Source organism: Fistularia commersonii, chromosome 14 (assembly GCF_037954325.1).
Source record: "Fistularia commersonii isolate RoL2024-O1a breed Wild chromosome 14, RoL_Fcom_v1.0, whole genome shotgun sequence".
Taxonomy (NCBI): domain Eukaryota; kingdom Metazoa; phylum Chordata; class Actinopteri; order Syngnathiformes; family Fistulariidae; genus Fistularia; species Fistularia commersonii.
The window spans coordinates 15,160,549-15,174,310 of record NC_141297.1 but is presented as its reverse complement, the minus strand read 5'-3'; the positions used below and the strand labels follow the sequence as shown (position 1 = coordinate 15,174,310).

General features: G+C 41.0%; 1 protein-coding gene across 2 annotated transcripts in view; it reads left to right on the top strand.

The window, feature by feature from the left end:
• Positions 1-13,762, top strand: part of klhdc8b (kelch domain containing 8B) — a 186,133-nt gene that overhangs the window by 7,621 nt on the left and 164,750 nt on the right. The window contains exon 2 of one of the 2 annotated variants that reach the window (XM_086159354.1): positions 1,365-1,406. The exons of the other annotated variant lie outside the window; for it this stretch is intronic. The gene's annotated coding sequence lies outside the window, so the exon portion shown is untranslated. The remainder of the gene's footprint in view (positions 1-1,364; positions 1,407-13,762) is intronic. 2 annotated transcript variants of the gene reach the window in all.

The window sequence follows — 13,762 nt, the reverse complement described above, 5'->3', positions numbered from 1 at the left end:
CTAATAGAGAAGTACAGAGAAGAGGGAGCTGCATTGTGTTTTTGTAGACCTGTAAAAAGCATATGACAGGGTGCCAAGAGAGGAGCTCTGGTATTGTATGAGGAAATCTGGAGTGGCAGAGAAATATGTTAGACTGGTGCAGGACATGTATGCTAGCTGTGAGACGTTGGTGCGGTGTGCTGTCGGGGCAACAGAGAAATTCAAGATGGAGGTGGGACTCCATCAGGGATCAGCTCCGAGCCCCTTCTTGTCTGCAGTGGTGATGGACAGGCTGACAGATGAGGTTAGACAGGAATCTCCATGGACCATTATGTTTGCAGATTACATTGTGATCTGTAGTGAGAGCAGAGAACAGGTTGAGGAAAATCGAGAGAATTGGAGTTATGCTCTGGAAATGAGAGGAATGAAAGTTAGTTGCAGCAAGACAGAGTATATGTGTGTGAATGACAGCAACTCAGGTGGAACGGGGATTTTCCAGGGAGTGGAGATCAGGAAGTTGGAGGATTTCAGGTACTTGGGGTCAACGGTCCAGGGCAACAGAGATTGTGGAAAAGAGGTGAAGAGAGGGGTTCAAGCAGGTTGGAATGGGTGGAGAAAAGTGTTCGGGTTATTATGCGATAGAAGGCTATTGGCAAGAATGAAAGGAAAGATGTGCAAGACATTGGTGAGACCAGCGATGCTGTATGGCCTAGAAACAGCTACAATGACCTGAAGACAGCAGGCAGAGCTAGAGGTTGCAGAGATGAAGATGTTGAGGTTCTCTTTGGGAATGACCAGGATGAATAGGATCAGGAATGAGTCTATCAGAGGAACAGCACATGTTAGATGTTTTGGAGAGAAGGTCAGAGAAGCCAGACTGAGATGGTTCGGTCATGTACAGAGGAGGGATAGAGAATATATTGGTAGACAGATGCTGGAATTGGAGCTGCCAGGCAAGAGGTCTTGAGCAAGACCAAAGAGAAGATTTATGGACGTAGAGAGAGAGGATATGAAGGTAGTTGGTGTGAGAGAGGAGGATACAGAGAATAGGGTTAGAAGGGGAAAGTTGATTCCCTGTAGCGACCCCTGAAGGGAAAAGCCAAAAGGAGAAGTAGAAGAAGAAGAAGATAAACTTTAAAACCAGAATAATAACAACATCCAAGAATAACCCCAAATGCACAACTTAAATTAGAAATAAAGTCTTTGATAACAGAATGTCTGAACCAGGGGTCAGTCATTCGGATTGTAATATACTGTTAAGCAGATCTATACTAGTGTGTGTGTGTGTGTGTGTGTGTGTGTGTGTGTGGGGGGGGGGGTCTGATCTGACGATATCAGCACTATCTTGGACGCTCATATTGTCCTTTCCTGTTGTGTTTTTGCAGGTTTGGTCCAAATACAGCATGAAGCTAAAATGTTAGAGAAAGGTAACTTTTTAATTTCTTTATCTATGTAGAAATTCCTCTCTTTCCAGGGCTTACAGACACAACCTTCATTCCGTTAGGTGAGGTCGGGTTTCAACCAGAGGACAAAATGTCACCTTTAATCATTTAGTCTGAGCTACTGCAGATAACAGGGCTTCAAAAATACCAGTCTTCTTTCAATACATCAATGCGGGATATTATTAGTCTTGTATTTGATGTTAATTTCTTAGTAGGCCAGTCGCACATACTGTGCGTGCTGATCTGCGTGTGCGGTGACGTCTGTGACCACAAATGAAAATAACAAAATATCTCAGTGCTCGTTGTGGTGTCTCGTGGGATCAGTAAAAATGAAACAGAGTCCATAAAACTGTCCTCAGCACCTCTTCTTTAAATGAGAGCCAGGCTTGACATTGACATCATTATCTGGAAGCAGAGTGTCTGGTAAATGTATTGGTTTTGTTATTTTATTTTGAGAATCCTATTTCTGTACAAACAGCACTTCCATGTCACAACATGATGGTTCCTGGCTCGATTTTCCGCAGGGGGCCTTTTGGAGTTTGAATGTTCTCCCTTTGTCTGTGCTGGTTTTATTCTGGTTGTCCATTTTATTACTATGTTTCAAAAACAAGCGGTAGGTTCATTGGAGACCCTGAATTGCCTAGATGTGAGATTGAATGGGTGTATGTCTCGAAATGTTGCCATGTGATCAATTGGCAACCAGTCCAGGGGGGAACTCTTGCCTAACGATGAAATCGATCGAATCATCGACCCTGACTGCAGGATATTCGGTATAGATAATGAGCAAATGTGTAAATATATAAAAAAAAATGTCTATATGTGATATATTTATTGGCAACAAATTGCCTAAAATCCACAGGAGAAAAAACGTCCAGCCTAAAAACAAAACAAATACAAAGTTACACAAAATAGATGGGGAAAATGGAAGGTACATTGCACTTTTTCTTCCTTATTATAACACAACTGGAAATAAATTACTCCTGATTATGCCAGGAACATACTTAATCCATTTTTTTGTCTCTGACATGATATTCATACTGAATACTGTTGCTCTGAATACTGTATTTTTCCCATATCCTCTCTGATCTTTCAAATTATTCTTCTCTCTGAACTCAGTTGTGTCTGTGCAGCCTTTTAATACACGTCCGCCAACTCCACAGGACACACTTAATGCATGATGTACTGTATCTTAAAATGTAATTAAGGCAGTGTGGGACAGACTGTGGGACAGTGTGATGAACACACACACGCACACACACTCAGCAGGTTTCAGACATTAACCCTGGTGGCTGAAGATGGAATAGAGCCAATTATCCCATCAGGAGATTATCTAGGAGGCTTCCAGCGGACGGTGCAGACCTTACACCTGCTGACATTCAGGCCTGAAAAGATGCCTGAAGGAGGGAGGGAACCAGTGAGACAAAATATGCTTCTCAAGCAAATACTGCTGTTGAGGTTGTGTTCTTGATTTCAATGATAAAAGATGAAATCTGAGAGAATGTGTCGATAATATGTCGGCTGTGTGTGTGTGTGTGTGTGCGCATGTGTATCTTTCTCTTGGAAGCTGGTCCACATGTCAGTATGTTAATTAAAGCATTCTGCAGCAGTACAGCAGGTGGAGTAAAGATCCTCTTAAGGACAAATGGTACCACAATAGTTATGATGTGTGTATTTGTTAGTCTGAGTTTTGTGATTTATTCATTTTTTTTCTAAATTAAAATTACTGATTTACATAATTCTGTTTTCAGCCTTTTGACACATAGGTGGGGGTAGTTCTGGGAAACATGTTGAATTTCATCCATTGATTAACTGAAAATGCTCTCTGGGGAGGAAGCAGGCACTGTGCGATTTTTTTTTTTTCTTTAGAAGACTTTAGCCTAACAAGTTTCATTCTCAGCTTACAGCAGCAAATGTCATTGATGTAGTATTTTTTATAATGCAAACAATTAGTAAGAACTAATTATTCAGTGTCAGTGAAATTATGTCACTTCTGCTAGAACATGTTGTCAGCTGTTTTGTGGAATCAGTTCAAACACTGTTAACTTCCCGTCTTTTCGGAAACCTGTTTGCTTGTTGTTATTTCACTCCAATGTCTTTAACTAAGCAGGATGTTTTGTTGTCATCTTTTGATGCTGATGGATGATAAATGAGATGAGATGAGATGAGAACAACTTTATTTATCCCGAAGGAAATTATTGAATGCTGTCTGTGCTTCTAAAAGTGTCACTTTGCAATTTTCTGTGGGCTTGCCTGAGTGCAATTAAAAAAAAGAAAAGAAAAAAGACACTGCTTTAGCAGTTTCCAGAGATGTGTCCCCATAGAGGGGATCTTGGCAGCGCCATGCAGGAACAAGCATGTTTTTTGTGTGGAGCGGTAGGCAGATGAGGAATTGATGGAAGCCAGCCTTTTCCTCATATTAAAATAACCCCCATTCCTCTCTTACCCAAGGCTTTCTGTTTGAAATGAACTATTTAAATCTCAATTCTCACATGTGTTGATTCACGGTGGCCAGTGTTCAAACTTGCTCCTCTGCTGGAAACACCTCTGAGGCTTTTGATTCGTTGCAGGTCGGTGGGGAGAGAAAGGGGGATATCGGCTTCTTGCGATGCCCCATGTTCTACAGTATATGACTGCTATTAAACAATTAATTTCTTTCAATTTGATATTATATTTCAAAACTGCTATTGTAATGGGTGGCATGGTGGCACAATTGTTAGCTGCTGTTTCCTCCCACAGTCCAAAAGTATGCAATAGATTCATTGAAGACCCTGAATGGCCTAGACATTTGAATGACTGAGTGAATAAATAAGTGAATAAATGGTTGCATGTCTATATGTGGCCCTGTGATGGACTGGTGCCCAGTCCAGGGTGAACCCTGCCTCTCGCCCAATGAGAACTAGGCTCCAGCAACCTCGTGACCCTGAGTGCGTGATTAGTGGTATCGATATATAACTATGGTATAGATCAGGGGTCGGCAACCCTTAACAGCCAAAGAGCCATTTTGACCCGGTTTCCTAGGAAAGAAAACACTGGGAGCCGCAATTACTTTTTGACGTCTAAAATAAAGGTACCACTGTATATATTGCTTTTTATTACCTTTACACTTTGTACAAACAAGTCTGTAGTGTGTTGCTTCTGAAATTCACAAAGTATTACGGAGAAAAATTAAATTTTATTTATGAAATGAACCCATTTTGAGTTTTTGGCTTTCAGAGCGTGTAGCGGAGCCTTGACCTGAATTTCAAAAATAAATCGGGAAAAAATCCCTGTCAGTAAACAATAACACTAATCATTTGCAAAAGATCTTCATAGATATTTATTTTACCTGGTTTATGGGACTTCTGCGCCTGAACTTCTGCGCACAGCATCTGCAAATCTGGACTTCCGGCTTCCGCGAGTGTGACGTTATTTTGAGCTGTGAAAAATAATAAATATAATTTGATTTAATATTTCAAGATCACAATAATCTCCCAATTTAGAACTAAAAGTTAAAAAAGGAATTTACACAAATGAAGTACACTTCAATTAAATATTTATAATTTATTTTCCCAAGCCACCCGGAGCCGCAGTGTAAAGATGAAAGAGCCGCATGCGGCTCCGGCGGCGCGGGTTGCCGACCCCTGGTATAGATAATAAATTACTAAATGGATGAATGCGATCATATACTATTGGCCCATTAATGCCAGAAAGAGACATCCACTGGCTAGTTGGAAATCTCCCAATTTTTACCAAACTCTGATGTGAATGAATCTTTTCATTGTCTACTGCTAATCCTGCTCAGGGTCACGGGGATGCTGGAGCTTTTTCCAGCTACCATTGGGCGAGAGTGGGGGTACACCCTGGACTGCCAGTCTATCGCAGGGATGGAAATACAGATAGACATCCATTCACTCTCTCATTCTCACAGCAATTTTCCCAATTAACCCGCTGGATTTTTTTGGACCGTTGGAGGAAAGTGGAAAGACGTCGGAGAACATGCAAACTCCACACAGAATGCTACTGTGCCACCACTGTGCCGTCCTCCAGCAAATCACCAAAACCCAAAAGTAGGTAAAAGTAATGTTTGGAGAGGTAAGATCAGCGGAACATGCACCCTCCAAAAACAACTATTCGAAAAGAAAGAGATAACACGATGCCGAGAAAAACAAAGAAACCGATTCCTGTGACCTCGAGTGTAAAGATCAGCCGGCATAAAGAAGCATTTGAACGCAGGGAGACAGCTACTGTTGTGGGAATCTTGTGGGAGAGACAGAGCAATACTGAAGGCTCCACGCCCCACGGCCATCACTTGTTCACGGGCTGCAGCGAGGATTGTGGCGGAGGAGGATCTGAGAGAGTGTGGAGGAGTTCAGAGATGAGGAGGTGTTGGTTCACAAAGGGCTTTTAAGGCAGGGAGCAAAATCCTGAAGTCAATCTGGGTGTTTAACTCCGAGCCAGGGAAGCTGTCGGAGAACAGAGGCAAGGTTTTACACTTAGAAGATATGCGAGGGTACAAGATGCAGAACAACTGAATTATGAGGTAGTTTTATTAGAGAAAAAACAACATTGTTATATCTTGGATATATCACCCAAGCACAGTGAGATGCAGAGCTATAGGCAAAACAAATGCAAATGTTTATATTTAAGAAACATCAAGTAATGAGATGATAAGTTTACTTTAACATCCTTTCCATGTTGTTTTACTCTTATCGCTGTCTATTGCCTTTTTTCTACTAACACGTGCAAAAAAGTAGATATGAAGTGTAATATGTAAAGAACACAAACCTGATATTGGGACTCGGGTTGGACTGAGGTATTAATAATGTCTTTTGGCTGAAAATATTTTTATGTACATCAATTTACTTATGCTGTGTATATGTATCATTTATACATATATGTACATGATATGGCCAAAAGTATTCGCTCACCTGCCTTGACTTTCGTATGAACTTAGGTGACATCCCGTTCCTAATCCATAGGGTTCAATATGATGTTGGTCCACCCTTTGCAGCTAAAACAGCTTCAACTCTTTTGGGAAGGCAGTCCATAAGGTTCAGGACTGTGTTTATGGGAATATTTGACCATTCTTTCAGAAGCGCATTTGTGAGGTCACACACTGATGTTTGAAAAGAAGGCCTGGCTTTCTGTCTCCGCTCTAATTCATCCCAAAGGTATTCTTTGGGGTTGAGGTCAGAGTACATTCATTCACACCAGAAACTGTCATCTATGCCTTTATGGACTTTGCTTTGTGCACTGCTTTGTGCACCTTGCACTGGTACATGGTCATGTTTTAAAAAGGAAGGGGCCAGCTACAAACTGTTCCCATTAAGTTGGGAGCATAGAATTGTCCAAAATGTCTTGGTCTGCTGAAGCTTTCAGAGTTCCTTTCACTGGAACTAAGGGGCCAAGCCCAGCTCCTGAAGTACAACTCCACACCATAATCCCCCCTCCACCAAGCTTCACACTTGGCACAATGTAGTCAGACAAGTACAGTTCTCCTAGCAACTGCCAAACCCAGACTTGTCCATCAGATGCCAGATACAGAGGCGAGATTGGTCACTCCAGAGAACATGTCTCCACTGCTCTAGAGTCCAGCGGCAACTTGCTTTACACCAAGGCAACTGACACTTCCCATTGCACTTGGTGATATGTGGCTTGGATGCAGCTGCTCGGCCATGGAAACTCATTCTATGAACTGTTCTTGAGCTAATCTGAAGGCCAAATGAAGTTTAGAGGTCTGTAGCGATTGACTCTGCAGCAAGTTGGAGACCTCTTTGCACTATGCGTCTCAGCATCCGTTGACCCCGCTCCATTAGTTTACATGGCTGACCACTTTGTGGCTGAGTTGGTGTCATCCCCAAACACTTCCATGTTCTTATAACACAGCTGACAGTTGACTGTGGAATATTTAGGAGCGAGTAAATTTCACGACCGGATTTGTTGCACTGGTGGCATTCTATCACAGTGAGCCATTCTTTCACAAATGTTTGTAAAAACAGTCTGCATGCCAAGATGCTTGATTTTATAAACCTGTGACCATGGAAGGGATTGGAACACCTCATTTAGATTAATTCGCTGGATGAGCGTGTGTGTGTGTGTGTGTGTGTAGAGTTAGGCCAAGAAATATTTGGACAGTGACACAAGCTTTGTTATTTTAGCTGTTTACAAGAATGTATTCGGTATACAAATATATTATCAATATGGGCTTAAAGTGCAGACTCAGCTGTAATTTGAGAGTATTTACATCCAAATTGGAGCAAGGGTTTAGGAATTACAGCTCTAATATATAGCCACCTCTTTTTCAAAGAAGCAAAAGTAATTGGAGAATTGACTCAGAAGGTTGCATGGGCTCTTCCCTTGGCAACCTGTCACCAATTAAGCAGTTAAAAAGGTCTGGAGTTGATTCCAGGTTTGGGGTTTGCATTTGGGAGCTGTTGCTGTGAACACACAACATGCGGTCAAAGGAGCTCTCAATGGAGGTGAAACTGACCATCCTGAGTCTGCAAAAAAGAAGAAAGTAGAAATGTTAGGAGTGGCCAAATCAACAGTTTGGTACATGCACAATAGAGTGCACCGGTGAGTTTGCGAACTCAAAAAGGACTGGATGTGCACGGTAGGCAACGGCAGTGGGTGATTGCAGAATACTTTCCATGGTGAAGAAATGGGTCCATGGTTTACAACATCCACTCAAGTGAAGAACACTCCAGGAAGTAGGTGTATCAGCATCTACAGGTCCTTCTCAAAAAATTAGCATATTGTGATAAAGTTCATTATTTTCCACAATGTAATGATAGAAATTAAACTTTCATATAATTTATATTCATTACACGCAACTGAAGTAGTTCAAGCCTTTTGTTTTAATATTGATGATTTTGGCAAAAAAGTAAAGAAAAACCAAAAAACCCTATCTCAAAAAATTAGCATAGGTTATCCGACCAATAAAAAAAAAAAAAAAGTGTTTTTAATACAAAAAGTCAACCTTAAAATAATTATGTTCACTTATGCACTCAATACTTGATCGGGAATCCTTTTGCAGAAATGACTGCTTCAATGCGGCGCAGCATGGAGGCGGTGGCGCTGCTTAAGTGTTATGGAGGCCCAGGATGCTTTGATAGCGGCCTTAAGCTCATCCACAGTGTTGGATCTGGTGTCTCTCAACTTCCCCTTCACACTATCCCACAGATTCTTGATGGGTGTCAGGTCAGGAGAGTTGGCAGGCCAGTTGAGCGCTGTAATACCATGGTCCGTAAACCATTTACCAGTGGTTTTGGCACTGTGAGCAGGTGCCAGGTCGTGCTGAAAAATGAAATCTTCATCTTCATAAAGCTTTTCAGCAGATGGAAAAATGAAGTGCTCCAAAATCTCCTGCTAACTAGCTGCATTGACCCTGCCCTTGATAAAACACAGTGGACCAACACCAGCAGCTGAAATGGCACCCCAGAGCATCACTGACTGTGGGTACTCGACACTGGACTTCAGGCATTTTGGCATTTCCTTCTCACCAGTCTTCCTCCAGACTCTGGCACCTTGATTTCCGAATGACATGCAAAATTTGCTTTTATCCGAAAAAAGTACTTTGGACCACTGAGCAACAGTCCAGTGCTGCTTCTCTGTAGCCCAGGTCAGACACTTCTGCCACCATTTCTGGTTCAAAAGTGGCTTGACCTGGGGAATGCGGCACCTGTAGCCCATTTCCTGCGCACGCCTGTGCGCTGTGGCTCTGGATGTTTCTACTCTAGACTCAGTCCACTGCTTCCACAGCTCCCCCAAGGTCTGGAATCTGCCCTTTTCCATAATCTTCCTCAGGGTCCGGTCACCTCTTCTGGTTGTGCAGCGTTTACTGCCACACTTTCTCCTTCCCACAGACGTACCACTGAGGCACCTTGATACAGCACTCTGGGAACAGCCTATTCGATCAGAGATTTCTTTCTGTGTCTTACCCTCTTGCTTGAGGGTGATAATGATGGCCTTCTGGACAGCGGTCAGGTCGGCAATCTTACCCATGATTGCGGTTTCGAGTAATGAACCAGGCTGGGAGTTTTTAAAAGCCTCAGGAATCTTTTGCAGGTGTTTAGAGTTAATTCGTTGATTCTGATGATTAGGTTGATTAGCTCGTTTAGAGTACCTTTTCATGGTATGCTAATTTTTTTCGAGATAGAAATGTGGGGTTTTCATGGGCTGTATGCCAAAATCATCAGTATTAAAAAAAAATAAAAGACCTGAAATATTTCAGTTGGTGTGCAATGAATCTAAAATATATGAAAGTTTAATTTTTATCATTACATGATGGAAGATAATGAACTTCATCACAATATGCTAATTTTTTGAGAAGGACCTGTAAGTCTGTTCTGGAACAACATTCTTTGGACAGATGAGACTCAGATTAACCTGTACCAGAATGATGGGAAGAAGAAAGTTTGGAGATGAATTGGAACAGCTCATGCTCCAAAGCACACCGCATCTTCTGTAAACCATGGTGGAGGCAGTGCGATGGCATGGGCATGCATGACTTCCAATGGCACTGGATCACTTGTGTTTATTAATGATGTATCAAAAGACAGAAGAAGCCAGATGAATTCTGAAGTGTAAGGGGATATACTTTCTGCTCAGATTTAGCCAAATGCCGCGAATTTGATTGGATGGCGCTTCACAGAACAGATGAATAATGATCCAAAACAAAGAACCAAGGAGTTTTTTAAAAGCAAAGAAGTGGAATATTCTGCAATGGCCGAGTCAATCTTAATCCAATCGAGCATGCATTTCCCTTGCTCAAGACAAAACTTAAGGCAGAAAGACCCACAAACAAGCGACAACCAAAGACAGCTGCAGTAAAGGCGTGTCAAAGCATCACAAAGGAGGAAACCCAGCGTTTAGTGATGCCCATGGGTTCCAGACTTCAGGCAGTCATTGCCTGCAAAGGATTTTCAACATAATATTGAAAAGTCACATTTTACTTTGGGTTATGTTTATTTATACAATTACCTTTGAGTGTTTGTATAAAGATAGCTACAATTCCTACATGTTTGATCATATATTTTTGTTCAACCCCTTGAATTAAACCCTAAAGTCTCCACTTCAATTCAGTTGTAGTTGTTTTCTTTCAAATCCAATGTGGTGGCATGCAGAGCCCAAATCATGAAGATTGTGTCACTGTCTAAATATCTGCGTATATATATATATGTGTGTGTGTGTGTGTATATATATGTATGTGTGTATATATATATATATTGATATGTGTGTATATATATATATTGATATGTGTGTGTATATATATATATATATATATACACACACACACACACATACATACGTATATATATTTACATATATGTATATACGTATATATATGCGTGTGTGTGTGTATAAATACATATGTATGGAAATACACATATGTTTATGTTTTTACTTATATATATATATAATATATATATATATATATATATATACATATTTGGCGGCAGCCAAGGGGGCTTTTGTATGTAGAGTTTGCATGTTCGCATGGATTCTCTGTTTTCCTCCTGCTTCCAAAAACATGCAGGAGGTTAATTGTAATAAATCGGGAAAAAATTACACTGATATGTGAATGGGTGAGTCAATGGTTGTCTGTCTCCATATCTGGCCATGCAATCAACTGGCAACCGGTCCAAGGTGTACCCTTCCTCTTGCCCAATGACAGCTGGCATGGGCTCCAGCACCCCCTGCAACCATTAGTGCAGGGAAAGCGGTAGAAGATGGATGTATATGTATATGTATATGTATATGTATATGTATATGTCTGGATTTGCTTTTGTGCGCATTTAATTTGCTAATTCTAGTTTCCGGTCCTTTACCAAGTGGAAATAACAGAACTACTCCACTTCTTGACTAAGCTCTTTAAATGTGCTGCTGAAATTCAGACGTCGACAAAGCACCTTAAAAGTCTCAGGTGTATGATGTGTTTGTTAAACCTGTTTGCAAATGTGTAATAAACGCATTAGTTGCACATTTGTTGAAAGTATGAGTTAGTTTTTGCTGGTTTTGAGTACAGCATTAGAGAGACTTAGCTGTCTGATTATTACAGATGACTGCCTCCGCTTTAGTGTTTGCCAGAAGCACAGAGTCAAACTGGATAAAACAGGTCGTCGTGTGATTGCTCCGCGTGTCTACCGCCACATGGAATCGTGGGTTTTATTTCATGTTTGCCAGAGGCGGAATGATACATCAGCTCTTGGAAACCGATTGCTGTTTGATCGCTCTTTGTGATTGCTTCCACCAGAAACACAGGCTTAGATCTGTCTTGGGGGAGAAGTGTGAAGAGCTGATGGAGGATGAACCTGCCCCGCCCACTTATCTATTGCTATTTGAAATGTAAAAACTGCATTTTCCTGGAACCTGAGGCATAACTTTCTCAAACATGACAACCTGTTGGCCGATACTTGTTTTGTGTGCATTGAGATGTAACATCTGTTAATATTCTGAAAAACTGTTTACAACATAGAAACACTTGAGGTCCATGGATAAGCAAGTTTGCCTCTAAGTCATTTTCTCTCTAGAATTTTAGGGGTTAAGAATGTTGAAAAGAAATCCTAAATATGACGAAAAAACCTTATTTCAATGCTTATTTAAGCAATAACAGAACACCTCTGCTCAACAGCCAAAGTCTGAATGAAGCGAATCCAGCTAATAGCACTATTCCTAATGGAGAAGGTCCTGCTGCTCGGTTTCCAAAGAGTCTGCAGATGATCGATGTTCATTAATTCATTCATTATCTATCCCAGCTGCCATCGGGCGAGAGGAAGGTTCACCCCGGACCAGTCGCCAGTTGGTTGCAGGGCCACATGTCGAGACAAGCAACCAGTCGCTCTCCCCTTTTCACATCTTGGTAATTCACAAGTGGGTTTCCATTGTGTACCAGCTCTTCATCGCACAGAATCATAATCCCATTCACAGTCTCTGATTTTAAGTGTCCTGCCCTTCAATTAGCATTGATTCAGCTTCTAATGATTTTATCCAGCTTCTGCACCAGAGGCTTTTGATTTAGTTTTGCTTGGTTGCAGGTGTACTTCTCCACTCTTAATAACACAAACATGTAAGCTCCACTGAATTGTTATGATGAAAATGTCAACGTTCCTGCCAAATGTGGTGTCCATCCAGAGCACGCATGTGGACAGATTTGGTCCTGAATTTGAAGAATATCAGAGATATAGGCTTTGCTAATTTTTTTGCTAATGAACGAATGCTTTGTCTTGCAAGAGATTCAAACTTATTTTAGTGCCAACGACTAATTTCAAAAGATGCAGAGCTTATTCTAAGCCCACACAAGTCAACCCAAGATAGCATGGAGTACGTCCATTATACATCACGATCATCAACGGGATCAAGACTCACCCTCAGCTGACTCATTCTAAAAATTTAATACTTTTCAATATTTAGCATTTATTTTTCTTGTTTATGTTGAAAAACTCCCCCTTGAGTTGAATGATTTCTGAGCTTTAACCAAACCAATGCTCCGTTCCCTATTGTATAGACTCTGTATAGAATTGCATAATGCAATTTAAAATGTCACAAAAAAAATTGATGTGATGTAAGGTGACACAGTGTTGCCTGCCAGTATATTGAACTTTAGTAATAGGGTTATTGCAGATCTTGCAGGCAAAGCCATTAACATTTAAATTTGTGCAAAGTAGTAATCATATTTTGTCTGGATGGTTTCTTTGATTGTCACACAAAATCACACATTAAACAGCATTTAATATGCTGTAGTGCACTACTGGTCAGCGCTCCACTGAGCATTTTTTATGCTATATTTTATGCTATCATAATGCTCTTAGATGTTGTGATTAGTACTACCACAGCTTATTATAGATGGAGAGGATTATTGTTATAGGTGAAAAAGTTTTGACTTATTGCATTGCTCTTATGCGGGTGACATTTAGACTTACCCAATTTGTCACCCAATATGAAATTACCTGAAACAGTTTTTATAGCCTTTAATTGTTAAAACATGAACGGATGGGTTGGCATGGTGGCACATTGGTTAACACTTCTGCCTCACAGCAAGAAGGTCCCTGGTTCTATTCCAATAAAGGCCTTTCTGTGCAAGTTTGCAGAATTTCCCTGTGTCTCTTCCAGTTTCCTACCATAAATCCAAAAACATGCACGAGGTTCATTGGAAACCTTGCCTTGTCCAGATGTGTGAGTGAGAGAGTGAATAGCTGTTTATCTCCAGGGTGAACCAAACTTCCCACCCAATGACAGCTGATATAGTCCCCAGCCCTCCCACGACCCTGAGCACAGGATATGTGTTATAGATAATGCATGACTAAATATGAGACATATTTAGGTTTTACAGTATTGAAAGTTGCTACTCAATACAATGCATG